The 15,317-nt window shown below is 46.4% G+C and overlaps 1 protein-coding gene across 1 annotated transcript in view; it reads left to right on the plus strand.

Annotated features, from left to right (window-relative positions):
- Nucleotides 1-15,317, plus strand: part of PACRG (parkin coregulated) — a 1,191,188-nt gene that overhangs the window by 787,953 nt on the left and 387,918 nt on the right. The window lies entirely within an intron of this gene.

The following is a 15,317-nucleotide window of genomic DNA, read 5'->3' on the forward strand; positions in this document are numbered from 1 at the left end:
CAGCACTTTAAAAATTCCACAGAACGACAACGTCACATCCGCCATTCCCTGATATAAACCCCATACTCCGCCGCATTCGGCCTAAAGTCGTTCGTGCCTTCGCGACCGTATAATATCTTTCCTTGACACCTTTTAGAAAAGGGTCGCAGCTATCAGTGGTGCAGCAGGTGCAGTGACACTGGGACCCAGAGGTGGGAGGGCATCAGTCTCTCAGGAACCGGCTGCAGTTATTTTAGAAGGCACCCGTTCTGAGTTTCTGAAAACATCCTTTCGCGGGTTTAGCTTGGTGAAAAGAAAACGAGAGGGAGAAAGATAGAAAGAGGAGGAGAGGAAAAAGTTACAGAACGCGAGAAGGCGAGCAAAAAAGAGAAAGGAGATGTGGAAAGTGGCGAGGAAGCTAGAGGGACAGAAATAGGGATAGAACAAGCATTTGCAATGCAATAGGTCTCGAATTTGCGAGAGTTTGAGCTATTGGCATTGTAAATGACAATACCTTTTATTTATGTGTTTTGAAAACCTGAAAGCGGTGCATAAATAAGTACTCTGTACTTGTAGTCCTTGCTTACGACAAGCAAGTCTCACAGTAAATGAGGCGCAGTTACTGCTAGCCTTGGTTCTGGTAAGCAACGACTATAAGTAGAAGAGTGCGTGTTTACGACCGCTTGCAAGTTTTTAAAACACATACATTCAATGCCACTAGCTCAGAGTCTCACGAATGCGAGACCTATTGCATTGCAAATGCTTGTTCAGTATTGATGCTGGATGCTAAGAATTTAAAAAATGTGTTTTACCCGGTGCATAATGTGAACCGGTGGGGCCCACTGGCACTCATTTTTGGGAACCAACAGTTATTTTTCCTGATCAGACTTTGATATGTTCAAGGAAGTGGCGGAGTGAGACGTTAGCCGTCATGACTTAACGCCTCACTTCGCAACTTCAGAAACGCAAGGCTGCTCCATATTTACAACGATATGGTGCAGCCTTGCACCATATTTACAACGATATGGTCCAGCCTTGCCTTTTCCCCTGCGCTGGAGCTACTCTTAGCAGTATAGCACCAACACAGGCACCCTTGCACCATAGTGCAAGGGTTTCTGCGTGCAGAGGAAAGATTGCTTATGTACAGAAAGGTCCCCCTTCCAGTACATAAACAATCTTTAAATTCCATTTTGTCACTTCAATGTGTGCTGTTTAATGCAGCACACATGGAAGTCACAAAATGGAATATATTTAAAAAAGATTTTTATGTGCAGGAAGGGGAACCTTCCTGTACATAAACAATCCAAGGCATTTTGCATTTTCCATGTGTGCTGCACAAGGCAGCACACATGGAAAAAGCAAAAACAAGGCAAAATAATGCATTTCTACTCAGTTCGCCAACTTAAGTCCAGGTTTTCCCTGGTCTTAATTTTGGCGCTGCCTCCTGTATACGCTCCCCTTGTACATAGGGGGCAGCGTCAAAACAATGGGTGTTGCAGTGGAACGCCTACCACAACACCCACCCACTACCCACCCCTTTCACATTCAATACAGCATGAAAGGGGGCCTTTTTTTACAAGGCAGCGTTAAGCCACGGCTTAACGCTGCATTGTAAATAAGGCTAAGCCCAATCGCCACCACAACGTTGTTAAAAGTGACGTTGTGGTGCTTGTACACATGCCCCTCTATGCGCTATGGCTGAGACTGAAACCTGTGCTCTCCGCCCCTGGTCACACACCTTCACCAGGTGTGCTATCCCCTCGAGCAGATTTGCACAGGACTGGAATCTGCGATCTGCATTTTATACACAAATAAAGGTGTCGAAAACAGTAGCTTTCTGCACTACTTTACAGTATTTGAATATCTGGCTTGTCCTGCTTACCCATGGAAAGTTCTTTATTCTCAGCAGCAGCCTGGAACACTCAACTAGCACATCTACCTTACCCTGAGGGTGGGGGGGATGGTTACGCGTGCGTAGACGTGCCGCCTGCAAAGTTTAGCTGGTGCCACTACTTCAACATCAACTGTAGAAATAAACAGGCCCCGCGGTGCACCTGCTTTCTCGAGGCATTCTCATCTAGCAGGCATCGGCTCGCCAACAATGCGAAATATATTGAATATATCATTAACTGGGGGCGTGTTTGCACTGGCTAACTTACTACCCAGACAGAAAAATCACAGAAATATGGTCAACCCAAATGCATCTGGTGATTTTAGGCTTATTGTGAACGTTTGAAATCCATAATTATCAGTGATTAATATGTAGGAAAAAAAGTCTGCCTAGTCTTGATCTCACTTAATGCTTCTGTTTTTGCACCACCCGCACGTCTTAATTTCACTCTTACAGGTTCTTTTTCATACCTTCTTTCTCCATCTCTCACTTCCCATCTTTCTCTTCCTTCTCCTTTCTCCCATCGTCACTCCCGCTCTGGCACTAAATCTGATGACGAAAAACGAGTGGCGATGCTCACTGCCCCGCAAATAGCGGCACAAATTAAGCACTGAGTAAAATGCGTTCCGATACCGTCCACTAATGTAAATTAAACCTTCCCAAGATCCCAGTGTTAGGCTCTGAGTGTACCTGAGTGGCGTTGTCCCTCCCTGCAGCTGGCACGAGACCAATTCCTCCTTCATACACTGACTGACGGGTCCTCTCCTCCAGCCTCACCTTGTGTTGTCTGCACCAGAAACTTTGTGGCAGGTGCTTTTTGTCTCATAGACGCACCCTTATTTCGACGTAGGAAGGTTACACAAGGTTAATATGCATCTATATACGAGTATGTTTGCAGCCCTAGCATTCGAGGTTGGCAGCTTTCCCCTTCTGGCTTGTGTTTTTTCCAGGAATCATAGCTTTGCACCATGTAATCCATACACAAAATGCTCACAACGTTTCCTCAGACTTCATTGGGCCAAAACAACTGGCGCCTCAGCTAAACAAGCGACCTCTCTGGCTGCCTCCCGCGAGTGGTGCGCGCGCGCCACAGCGAGCGATCTTTTTTCAATTATCGCGCCCGTGTCTGGGCACGATAATTGAAAACAGATGTCGGCGTGCGGGTAACAGACACTAATAGGCCATGGGCGGAGCAACGTGACCGCCTTTGGCCTATTGCGTGCTGTCTGTCCAAAAAAGACGACCGCAAACGCCAATACCGTGGACCAAAAGGAATCGCACACGCACGAGCGTGTGCCATTCCAGTGGAGCGTTTTGGAACGCTCCACAAAAGCGCTCTCGCCTGCGCAAGCAGTGCTGCGCACTGCATCACTAGGGGCGAGCCCTAAAAATGGAGGAAGAAGAGGAAAAGGAGTGAGAGAAGAGGGGGAGAGAGCGACAAAGGAAGGGGAGAGGAAGGAGAGTATGAAATGAAGGCAGGAGATGGGATTAATGGAAATAAGAGAGTAGGAAACGCAGACCTGTAAGCAGCCCAATAGGTGAAGTGACACCGGCGTCCAGAGGTGTGAGGGACCTCCTTCACTCCAAATATATCTGTATATTAATGCCAAGCCAGGGGGGCAGATCTGATTGATGGGGATTTCAGCACATGGGGGAGGGGGGGGGGGGGACTAGATGAAGCCTTCTGTTTCTATTTGCTGTAAATTTGGATCCCACCAATGCTTATCCTGTTTGCCACTAGACAGTGACACTGGCGCACTGGAAAATCTGTCTTTCCTGAGTGCAAAGTAGTTTAGGCATATGTAGAAGGTCTAAATGACTTCAGATAAAAGTGGGGGCTGTGCATGAGAAGTCTCAGAAGCACCTTACAAGGCTCCAGTACTTTTATCTAAGAAGAAGACAAAAGGCACCATCGATTGCTCCCTCGGAGGTAGAAAAAGTCTAAAACTCTCAAACGTATTGCTTCGAACCCACGTTACTGATCCACGTAAGCACAGCAGCAGCGTGTCACAGGATGTGGATTGATGCGATGATCAGAGATAGGGCCCTCTTTTCCTTCTCTGCAACAGCATCCTCTAGCTCAATGGCCAGTACATTCTCAAGGCCAATTTTAGGGCAAAAACCAGACTGATGGTTCACTACTGGACAGACCTTCAGCTGGATTGTGGCCAGACTTTCAAAAACATAGGTAGGCAATAGGCCTATAATTGTTGAAAAATCTGGGATCAAGATTTCTTTTTTATTAGTGCATTTAAATAGGCACAGTGCATCCTGTTCTGCAATTCTTTCAGATATGGAAAGCTTTGCCAGGTTTGCAGTGATTTATTGCAAAATATCTGCCCCCCAACCACCCCTCCTCCCACCCCAGGCAGGGACTTTATATCTTCTATGACAGATCAGATTGAGGGAGTTCATTACTTGAGTAATACATTTAATTAAAATAAATATGGACATTTTGTTATGTCCGCCATATTGAGGGGACACAGTAGTGACTAAAATTGTTCTTAGGAAGTCACCATGCGATTCCGCCCACTTTCATCACTAACACCAACCTGCTGCCTTCTACACTGGCATCACTAGCATTGATGGCAGATGCACCTGTAAAGTGGTGGGGTATAAAGAACTGCCTCAAGGAAGAGTGAAGTGAGGAAGCCTCCCTTTTTTCAGGTAGTTTGTGGGTGTTTCCTCCCCTCGAGAAATGTTTGGGGAAAAAAGCCTGTGGATTTTACAGTACAATTTCCAATAAATGAACCAAGAACTGGAAGCTTGTCGCTAGGTTTTTTAAAGAAAAGATTGAAAGGTCGTGGTCTGCACATGTGAGAAAATGCATAATATGTCACTTTAGGGTTTCTACAGCAGCTTGATAGGGTGTGGAAAAGTTTTCCCATTAAGGAGCATCTTCCCATTGTCCTCGCCTCTTATAGCCTCCCTTCTACCCTTGCTTTCGTACTAAACTCTCACGAATCGCTTTGCTGGTCTGTCTGCAGAGAACCAAAATACTTGATTATGTAAATGAAGTGGCCACATTTCAGCCCTGAATTTGGCTTCTTGTGCCATTGCTGTTCCCAGTGGAATTTGTGAAGTACGGCAGTGAAATGTTGCCTGCATGTTCTACTCCTCCTTTGTAGATCTTCTGTAAATGTGTGACGCTTTCTTGTTATTTGTGGTTGCTTTTCACTTTGATTTAAGTTTCATACATTTACGTCTCTCCGAAATGTGTCCAAAGTCTATCCAAAAGCTCTGAATAGAAAACATGGCATTATAAGTGTGCCTGCTGCAAGATGATGCACGTAATGTCAATCAAGAGTTAAAAGTAACGTTTTTATTCTGCAGCGGTTAATCTGTAAAAAAAAAAAAAGTGCTAAGGGTCTGGTCAGGAGGCAGCTTGCACCATTCCATTTTTCCTATTAGCGCCGCCTAAAACAGAACCAACTACTAGCCATGAAAGTGGGGTGGGGTGTGGCGTAATGGCCAGAGCTGCTGACTTCAGAGCTAGGGAGCCAGGTTTGAGTATCGGCATCGGCTCAACATCCTGTGATTCTAGGCAAATCACGTAATCTTCCTGTGTCTAAATTAAATTAATGTGTCCTTAACTGGTGCTCATGAAAAGTGCTCATGTTGATGATTAAGTGCTGGTGCTGAGCACCACAAACCACTGGCTCAAATTAAGCACTGGTATTCTGCTATTTAAAACATATGCTGACGTCTTTCACTTCCCATACTCGGCGCACGAGCTGTAACACAAGACCCTGCAGTCACTGCAGCAAAGGAGGACCTCAACCCTTCAGGGGCCCCCAACCCTTCAAGGGGCCCAATTCTGACACAAGGCCAATGAATGTCTGTGAGATATTGGACACTTAGGGGCCCCTTTTCACATTCTGCAGTGGACCCCATCATATTATGTTACGTCCCTGCGCTTGTTGTGGCCATCTTTGTGAAGATAAGATATCCTATTTGGTTATCAGTACTGTTTTTGGATGCGCCTTTTTTAGAGTAAACACATGTATTTGAAGTACCCACGATTTCAGCACACATCTTGCACAAACCCAATGCCTGATGTCAATACCTAAAGGCATTAAAATATAGAGACAGGAGCATTTAGCTTCTATTCTATTCTATAGGTCTTGTATAGTGTGTCTCTACCCGGAGGCCTCCCAGTGCTAGAACAGTCAAAAGGAGGTAAGAGATTGTGCTAGCCAGAACTTCACAAGCCTAATTACTATATAGCCACGTTTTCAAGGACATACAAAATGAAAGTTCATTGGCGAGCAAATGTAGTTATAAAGAAAGAGTAATCCAGAGTTTGGGGGCCTGGTAAGAGAAAGAACAGCCGCCCCAACGGGATCTACTAAACTTATGAACCTGCAGTAGATGTGCTCAGGAAGATCGTTCTGTAGAAGGAAGTGGGGTATCTCGGATTACTAATCAACGTTGAAACCAACACATCATTGTGTTGATGCACTGTTTGTGTTGCAAACCAGGGATGCACAAATTTCACACTTACTGGTAAACTGTGAACTGGGATGTAGTTTGTATGCGACATATGTAGTAATAGCTTGCTTCACAAATGGTCTATTCGCAGGAGGGGCGTGCAAAATGACCTGCCTAATGAATATTAATAAGGTAGATTGCATTTTGCAACCCTATGTTAATGGCTAGAGCTGCAGTGCTGGGGACCTCAGAGGGACAGCAGACCACCATTCCTGCATTTTCCTTCACAAACAAGAATCATTTGTTTAAAGTAACTCATGTCCATTCAAGAGACAGGTGCTGCTTAAAAATAAACTAAGCATGTTTCACCTTTGGGAATACATTGAGGGGAACAGGTAGTGGTCCCCTGGACCTTCCAACACAAATCCTAAAGGAGACGCTTTCCAACGGGGACAGCTTCCTCTGTGCAAATCAGGTACCACCCTAACATCACAGGGGGGACTTTTCAAAGGTTTGTGAATGCAATTGAGGTTCCAGACAATTACTATCTTCCCTTGTACCTCGCAAAGAGATGGGAAGGCCTCTTTCATGCCCCCTCCTTGTTGGAATTCGGAAAGGGTTGCAAAATCCCTTTTAACAAGTCAGAAAGACTTTTCCAACTAGGGTTTTTGTGCTTTGTGAAAAGCTAATTTTAGATTCACAGGCTCTACAACCACACAAATCTTTAGTGCACGAGGATCTATGGGGCATATCAGCAACAACCGGCGATAATTATCGCTAAGCGCACTTAGCGCTAGGATAATTATCGCCGGCTAGCGTGGATTTTTATCTCTGAGATAGTGTGCTATTAGCAACGCTTATCTCAAAAGCGATAAAAATCCTTGCGCTAACTGCCTAACGTGAGATTATCGCTGGAAACCCAGCGATAATCTCACGCAATGTGGCGTTAGCTTGATGATAGGGACTCACAAACTTAGCCATGATATCCACCTTCCATAGGATATCATGGCTAAGTCAGTCCTGAAGCAGGTGTAAGGAAAGTAGCGATAACAGGGGTTGTCGCTACTTTTCTTGACGCTATGCTTCATAGCGTGGGGCTTGATGATAGGAGAAATGTCGTTTAGCGACATTTCTCCAGTCATGTTAGGTCTAGAACGCCCACTTTGAATCTTATTAGAGATACAAAGCTGGGCGTTAGGAGTTCCTACGCTAACGCAAGTTTTCACGCGTTAGCGTGAGCTTGCTAATTAGGCGATAAAATTATCGCCGCTTTTCGGCCGAAAACGGCCACAAAAGCGGCGATAATTCTATCGCCTCGCCTTGCTGATATGGCCCCAAGTGTTTTCAAATAAAACCCAAAATGAGCGATTAACTAAAAAAAAAACCTTTCCTATGTCACTTTGAGGTACCCTTGTAGAGGTGCTGGCTTCAGCCTTTCTAGTCCCGGTTCTGACCTAGATTGTGAACACGTGTGTACATGATGAATCCCACTGATGAAGGCTGATTCACTAAGCACTTTCCGCCTTCGAGTAATTGAACAGCCGCGCGCATTACCCAAGAGCCTCTTTTACAAAGGGACTTTTATCGCCCGTAGAGAGCTATTTTAAAGAAGTCTTCCAATGCCGGCAGAGCGATATAAATATTCAAAACGGTGCGCCGCCATTATTTTGCCAAGCACCTGTATTCCGTTCTAAGCTCCATTTATCAGGGCACGTTCGCGGCTCTCTCTCTAATTAGCTATGATCTGCTGAAGTATTGCGCCGGTATATGGCCTATTTAAATCCTAGCACTATTAGTTCTACCCGTGTGGGGGGAGTGTTGGTGTTTGCCAGCGTGTGATTATGATAGACGCGGAGGGATTTTAAGCTCAAGCCAGAGGAAACCTTGCCCTTAATGGCCCTCACAGCCATCTTATTACTGTGCTAATTAATCAACTGTACTTGGCTAATGAAAGCTGCCTTTTGTTCACAGAGGGCTCTCCAGACTGAATGTGTAACTGTGCTAAAGCTTATTTATTAGGTATGTCAGGTGTCGAGCCATTTCAAGGGCGAGAGCGAAGGGATGGGGGCAGGGAAAGGGGGGAGGGCGGCGGTAATGGGGGATCGGCTCCCTTTATTAGACTAACCTAGCATAGTAACAGTGTTGTTGAAAAAAAGGCCACAGTGATTCTCGTTATTTACACAATTAAAATGTGGCCTCCGTTATGTGTTAGTTTAGCATCAAATCTCATTACACAGTACCTGACGCAATCACCGTCTCCAAGTGAGGGTCCCCGAAAGCAGTTGCATCACTCCAAGAGACTTATAGGAAGGTAGATAATTGTACACTGCTGTCTGCATTCCCTGCAATGCTTAATATTTGCCTGTAGTTGCAGCTGGTAGGCATCTGCAATTATTTTTGGGGACTGTGAATTATTTTTTCATCATCAGAGTTTGACCCAGAGCAAGAGTGAGAAAAGCAGAAAAGGGAGAAAGAAGGGAGGGAAAAGAACACGCATGTGTGAGGTAAAGAGACGTGATATGCAATCAGTAGTAGGCAGATTTGGCATTCAGTGACCACGGCGTTCGCCAACGCTGGCGGTGGGGTGGTGTTCTAAGAACAGCAGAGGGCCCTATCATCGTTAGTTTAGGATTGCTGCTCTTATGTGTTCGGTGGGACCCGTTCGTTGTGAGATCCCATTGTTTGCCTGTACATGAGGCTTAGAGGGGGGAGTGACCCGCGCTTCCTTTCTCTGTCTCCCCTCATTCAGTGACACCGGCATTCGCCAACGCTGGCGGTGGGTTGGTGTTCTAAGAACAGCAGAGGGCCCTATCATCTTTATTTCAGGATTGCTGCTCTTATGTGTTTGGGGAGACCTTCTCATTGTGAGATCCCATTGTTGCCTGTACATGACACTTGGAGGGAGGAATGGCCCGCGCTTCTTTTCTCTGTTTCCCCTCATTCAGTGACACCGGCGTTTGCCAACGCTGGCGATGGGGTGGTGTTCTAAGAACAGCAAAGGTCCCAATCACCTTTAGTTGGGGATTGCTGCTCTTATGTGTTGGGGGAGACCTGCTCATTGTGAGATCCCATTGTTGCCTGTACATGATGCTTGGAGGGAGGAATGACCCGCGCTTCCTTTCTCGGTTTCCCCTCATTGAGTGACCCAGGCTTTCGCCAACGCTGGCGGTGGGGCGGTGTTCTAAGAACAGCAAAGGTCACAATCATCTTTAGTTTAGGATTGCTGCTCTTATGTGTTCGGTGGGACCCGTTCGTTGTGAGATCCCATTGTTGCCTGTACATGAGGCTTGGAGGGGGGAGTGACCCGCGCTTCTTTTCTCTGTTTCCCCTCATTCAGTGACACCGGCGTTTGCCAACACTGGCGATGGGGTGGTGTTCTAAGAACAGCAAAGGTCCCAATCACCTTTAGTTGGGGATTGCTGCTCTTATGTGTTGGGGGAGACCTGCTCATTGTGAGATCCCATTGTTGCCTGTACATGATGCTTGGAGGGAGGAATGACCCGCGCTTCCTTTCTCGGTTTCCCCTCATTGAGTGACCCAGGCTTTCGCCAACGCTGGCGGTGGGGTGGTGTTCTAAGAACAGCAAAGGTCACAATCATCTTTAGTTTAGGATTGCTGCTCTTATGTGTTCGGTGGGACCCGTTCGTTGTGAAATACCATTGTTGCCTGTAAATGACTCTTGGAGTGAGGAGTGACCCGCTCTTCCTTTCTCTGTTTCCCCTCATTCAGTGACCCGTTCGTTGTGAGATCCCATTGTTATGTTATGTTATTAAGTTTTGTAGAGCGCGACTAATACCCGAGGGTGTCCTGGCGCTATAGAAAGAAGACCATCCTAAGTCATGGCGGCGGCGTAGAGAGTTAAGATGTAAAAAGGCTGGTCTTAAGTGCCTTCCTGAATTCTAAATGGTTAGATATATGTCTAAGGCATGGCGGCAGAAGGTTCCAAGCCTTGGTAGCTTTTGCCAGGAGGCTGCGTCCTCCCCAGTTGGCTTTCTTTACCCTGGGGACTGCGACCAATTTGGCCTCAGAGGACCGCAGACTTCTTCCCGGTGAATACCATTGAAAGAGCCTTATTAGATAGAGGGGTCCTTTTTTGTGTAGAGCTCTATGCGTAATGCACAGAGCTTTGAACAGTATTCGTTTATTTACTGGCAGCCAGTGAAGTTTTTTTATCTCAGCCGAGATAGAGGCATATTTCGGGGTGCCAGATATCAGTCTTGCCGCAGCATTTTGCAGTAGCTGCAATTTTTTCTGAAGTCCCTCCTGAATGGTAAGGTAAAGACTATTGCAATAGTCTAGTTTAGATAGGGCCAAGGCCGAGATGACCATCCTGTGCGACTCTTTAGGGAGAAGGGGCAGTATCTTCTTACATGATCTTAGGATAAAAGATTTGGAGGAAATTACTGCATTGACTTGGTCCTTAAACAAAAGTTTATCGTCAATGATAATGCCCAAGTTCTTGACTTTCCTACAAGGTGTGGGCAGAGGACCCTGTGAATCTGGCCACCAGGTAGGAGTCCAGAAACTTGGGTCATTTCCAAACAGAACCACCTCAGTTTTGTTGGAGTTCAACTTGAGGCAGTTTTGGGTCATCCATCTGCCTATTGCAGTCATGCACTCTTTAAAATCTTCTGCTACGTTTGATATGACTCCAGGTAGAATCGATACCACAATCTGGGTATCGTCTGCGTAGGAGGTAAGGTTGAATCCAAAGGATTCTACAAAGGGTGCAAGGTGTTTCACGTACACATTAAAGAGTGTGGGACTGATGGAAGATCCCTGTGGGACCCCGCATGGTAAGGAGAAAGCCTTGGCCGTAAAATCTCCCAACGTGACCGCCTGTATTCTGTCTGCTAGGAAGGACTTAATCAGCCTCCATGCTTTTCCTTTGACGCCCATTTCATGTAACCGGTCCATCAATATACCATGATGGACCGTGTCAAAGGCTGCAGACAGATCCAACATGATCATTGCAGCCTTTCCTCCCTGATCCAAAGTAGATCTAATTTCTTCGGTTGACTTGACTAAAGCAGATTCAGTACTATGTCCTGTTCTAAAACCATGCTGTGTGGGATATAACAGCTGGGCCTCTTCCAGGAATCTGCTGAGTTGTATATTCATGAGTTGTTCAATAATTTTAGCAGGTAGAGGGAGCCTAGATATCGGTCTGAAGTTGTTAGGGTCCAGGGGGTCTAACTGAGGTTTCTTTAATAGCTGAAGGATGGATGCTGATTTCCGAATCCTGGGGAAATATCCTTTAGCAAATATCGAATTAAAGATAGACGTAAGAGTTTCAGTGACTGGTTCACGTGCTAACTTAAGTACGGATAGGGGACAAGGATCCATGGGGGAACCCGATTTAGTTGTCTCCAGAAGTTTGAGAACCTCGACGGAAGATGTGGGTGAAAAATTATACAGCGTCACAGCGTTATTAGCCAAACCATGTGAGTCCGCTGACCCTGATGTAATTATGACATTAGCTGAGTGGGTAAATGTGGAGAAAATATTATCTACTTTCTCAAAGAAAAAGTTAGCTATTTTGTCGCAAAGTTCTTGGCTGGCTTCTATCAGGGGGATGATAGGGTCAGCGAGGGATTTAACTGTTTTAAATAATTTTTTGGTTGAATTTCCTGCTTCTTTGATTTTTGCGGCGTAAAAATCTTGTTTGGTTTTAAGGAGGTGTTGTTTGTAATGGGACAGACAGGTCTTGTAGGAATTTTTGTCCTGAATATCATAGTTTCTTCGCCATATTCTTTCTAAACGTTTACAGTCACGTTTATGTTCTCTTAGTTCTTGCGTGTACCATGGGGACGATGGTCGAATTCTAAAATTGTGGCGTGGTTTCCTGGGGGCCAATTCCGTGCATGCTGAGTCCAACCACTTGGAATAGTTGAGGGCTGCAGCGTCCAAATCTTTAGGAATGACAGGAACGGATTTTGCCAGATGATTAATCAAATCAACTGCGTTAACTTTTTTCCAGGCACGATATTCCGTATGGTTAGCAGTGGTTTTTATTGTACCATGCATGGAAGGTGAGACTAAGAATATTATAGCTTTATGATCAGACCAGGTCACAGATAGTGAATCACTTAAAGTAACCTGTGTGTTATTAGTGAAAATACCATCCAAAGTGTGACCAGCTTTTTGAGTGGGTCCCATGACTCGTTGAGTCAAGTCTATCGTCTTAAATAAATCAATAAGTTTGATAGTATCTGGGTCCTCTTCGGCTTCTAGATGGAAGTTAAAGTCTCCTAGGATTGAGTAAGAGCTTGATCCTAGTTCATTTTCCACCCAGGTGCTAGCTTGTACTAAGAACCCAGCTTTGGGTCCGGGAGGCCTATATAGTAGGGTACCTTTAAACGTGTATTGATGAGAAAGGCGGAAGCGGAAATCCAAGGCCTCACAATCAGAGTTAGTAGAATTATTGAATGTGGCTTTGATGGACTCATGATAGATTACAGCTAATCCACCACCTTTCTTGTTGACTCTGTTCTGGATATAACAGATATAACCAGGGGGTGTAGCTATGACGATATCCGGGCCAGAGGCCTCATCTGTCCATGACTCAGTTATGAAGGGTATCTTGATTCCTTCATTTTCGATGAGGTGGGCACACTCCGTACTATGTTTTACTAGTGACCTGGCATTTAATAGAAGACATTTTATTTCGTTACTTAGTCCTACCCTACTTATGATATATCTATTATGAGCCTTCTTGTGTCCGAGTAGCTGTATCTTTCTTCCACAGTTAGTGCAGGTGATGCTATTGGGAACAGGTGATATGTCGGGAAAGATGCCTCTATGCCTGCAAGAAAAATCCTCGGCCTTGAGAGCATGTAATAACTCACTGGAGTAGATCTGTCGCCCAGAAGGATCCAGGGGAACCGAACAGGGGAACTGGCGCGGGGCGCGGGACAGGCGCGGACGGGCGCAGACGGGCTTGCCTTAGGCGTGCCTTCGGCGCGCCAGCGGCACGCTCGCGCTGGCATAGGTTAAGTAGATGTTTCCCTGAAAGCCAAGAGCGCCGACCAAAGTTCCCACAAGATGGCGGCCAGCTCTCGCTTCCCTGGATTCAGTGCAGGTAAGAGGGGAACAATGTGCAATGGAGCAGCAACCAGAGGTCAATGTGCAAAATCGCAATCACTGTTAAAACATCTTTAAAATCATAAAACCACTATTTTAAATTCTCCAATACCTCTCGAACGAGCGCGCCTTGCTTCACACCCGGCTCAAGCTGGGTACATGTACATGACTCTTGGAGGGGGGAGTTACCTGCGCTTCCTTTCTCTGTTTCCCCTCATTCAGTGACACCGGCGTTCGCCAACGCTGGCGGTGGGGTGGTGTTCTAAGAACAGCAAAGGTCCCTATCATCTTTATTTTAGGATTGCTGCTCTTATGTGTTGGGGGAGACCTGCTCATTGTGAGATCCCATTGTTCCCTGTACATGACGCTTGGAGGGAGGAGTGACCTGCTCTTCCTTTCTCTATTTCCCCTCATTCAGTGACACCGGCGTTCGCCAACGCTGGCAGTGGGATGGTGTTCTAAGAACAGCAGAGGGCCCTTTCATCTTTAGTTTAGGATTGCTGCACATATGTGATTGGTCGGACCCGTTCGTTGTGAGATCCCATTGTTGCCTGTACATGAGGCTTGGAGGGGGGAATGTCCTGCGCTTCCTTTCTCTGTTTCCCTCATTCTGTGTATTTGCATATACAATGAAACGGCTCTGCCCTGGTTATGTTATGTTATGTTATGTTACTGATTTTTGTACCGCGCACAGCTACCCCAGCAAAGGGGCGTCCTGGCGCCAGAAAAGGTAAACACAACAACACAGAATGCAACGGGTTACTTAATTTTATTAAAAAGAAACGTTTTAATGACACCTCTGAACCTGGTTAAATCTTCCTCAGCACGGATGTCGTAGGGAAGAGCGTTCAGAGCTTGGCAGCTACTACTCGAAAGGAGCGGCCACCCGTCCTGTTCAACAGAAAACGGGGAACAACAGCTAAGTTCTGGCCCAAGGATCTCAAAGAGCGAGAAGGGATGTACGGAGTAAGAAGATTCGTGAGAATAGGGGGAGCCAAGCCTTTCAGAATTTTAAAGGCCAGGCAAAGCACCTTAAACTCAATGCGCCGCGCAACAGGCAGCCAGTGGAGAGTATGCAGTACTCCGGACACTGAGCAACGTTTGGGCAATCCAAATATTGCTCTTGCGGCGGCATTCTGCACTCGTTGAAGCCGCAAAAGTTCAGCCTTGTTCGTGCCTGCAAGCAGAGCACTGGCATAGTCTATCCTAGATAATACCGAGGCCTGGACCACCAGCTGTCTCGTGCTGGCATCAAAGAATTTGAGCACCGGCCTAATGCTCCTGATTATGCCGAAGCAAGAGGCAGCCACCTTCTTCATATGGCAGGTGAAACTAAGTGAAGGGTCCAGCCAGACCCCGAGGTTCTTTAACTCCATTGCAGGAGAAGGGATCATACCTAACTCGGGGGGCCACCAGCTATCATTCCAACATCCAGGAAGCTTACCAAACACCATCACCTCTGTCTTCTTAGTGTTCAATTGGAGGCAGTTCTGATTCATCCAATTGGCCACCGAGCGCAACCCCTCACAGAAGTTGAGGGCATCCATAGCTGAGTCCCCACTTAGTGGGACCGCCAGCTGCGTGTCATCCGCATAGGAAACCATTGTCAGGCCCCAGCTTTTGACTACAGCAGCCAGCGGCCTCACGTAAAGATTAAAAAGAGTGAGGCTCAGAGATGAACCCTGAGGAACCCCCGACGTGAGCGGGTGAGAGGTGGACTTACCGGGTGGTATCGCAACCTGGAAGGATCTGTTGGAAAGAAAGGAGCGGAACCAGCCTAATGCCAGCCCCCTAACCCCAGCTTCCTCTAACCGCCGCATCAAGATGTCATGGGACACCGTATCAAAGGCGGCACTCAGGTCTAACAAAAGGAGTGCCGCTGTTTGTCCGGTGTCCAGCACGGAGCGCAGATGTTCAGCCATATATAGCAGGG

This window comes from Triturus cristatus, chromosome 6, assembly GCF_964204655.1.
Source record: "Triturus cristatus chromosome 6, aTriCri1.1, whole genome shotgun sequence".
In the NCBI taxonomy this organism is placed as follows: Eukaryota; Metazoa; Chordata; class Amphibia; order Caudata; family Salamandridae; genus Triturus; species Triturus cristatus.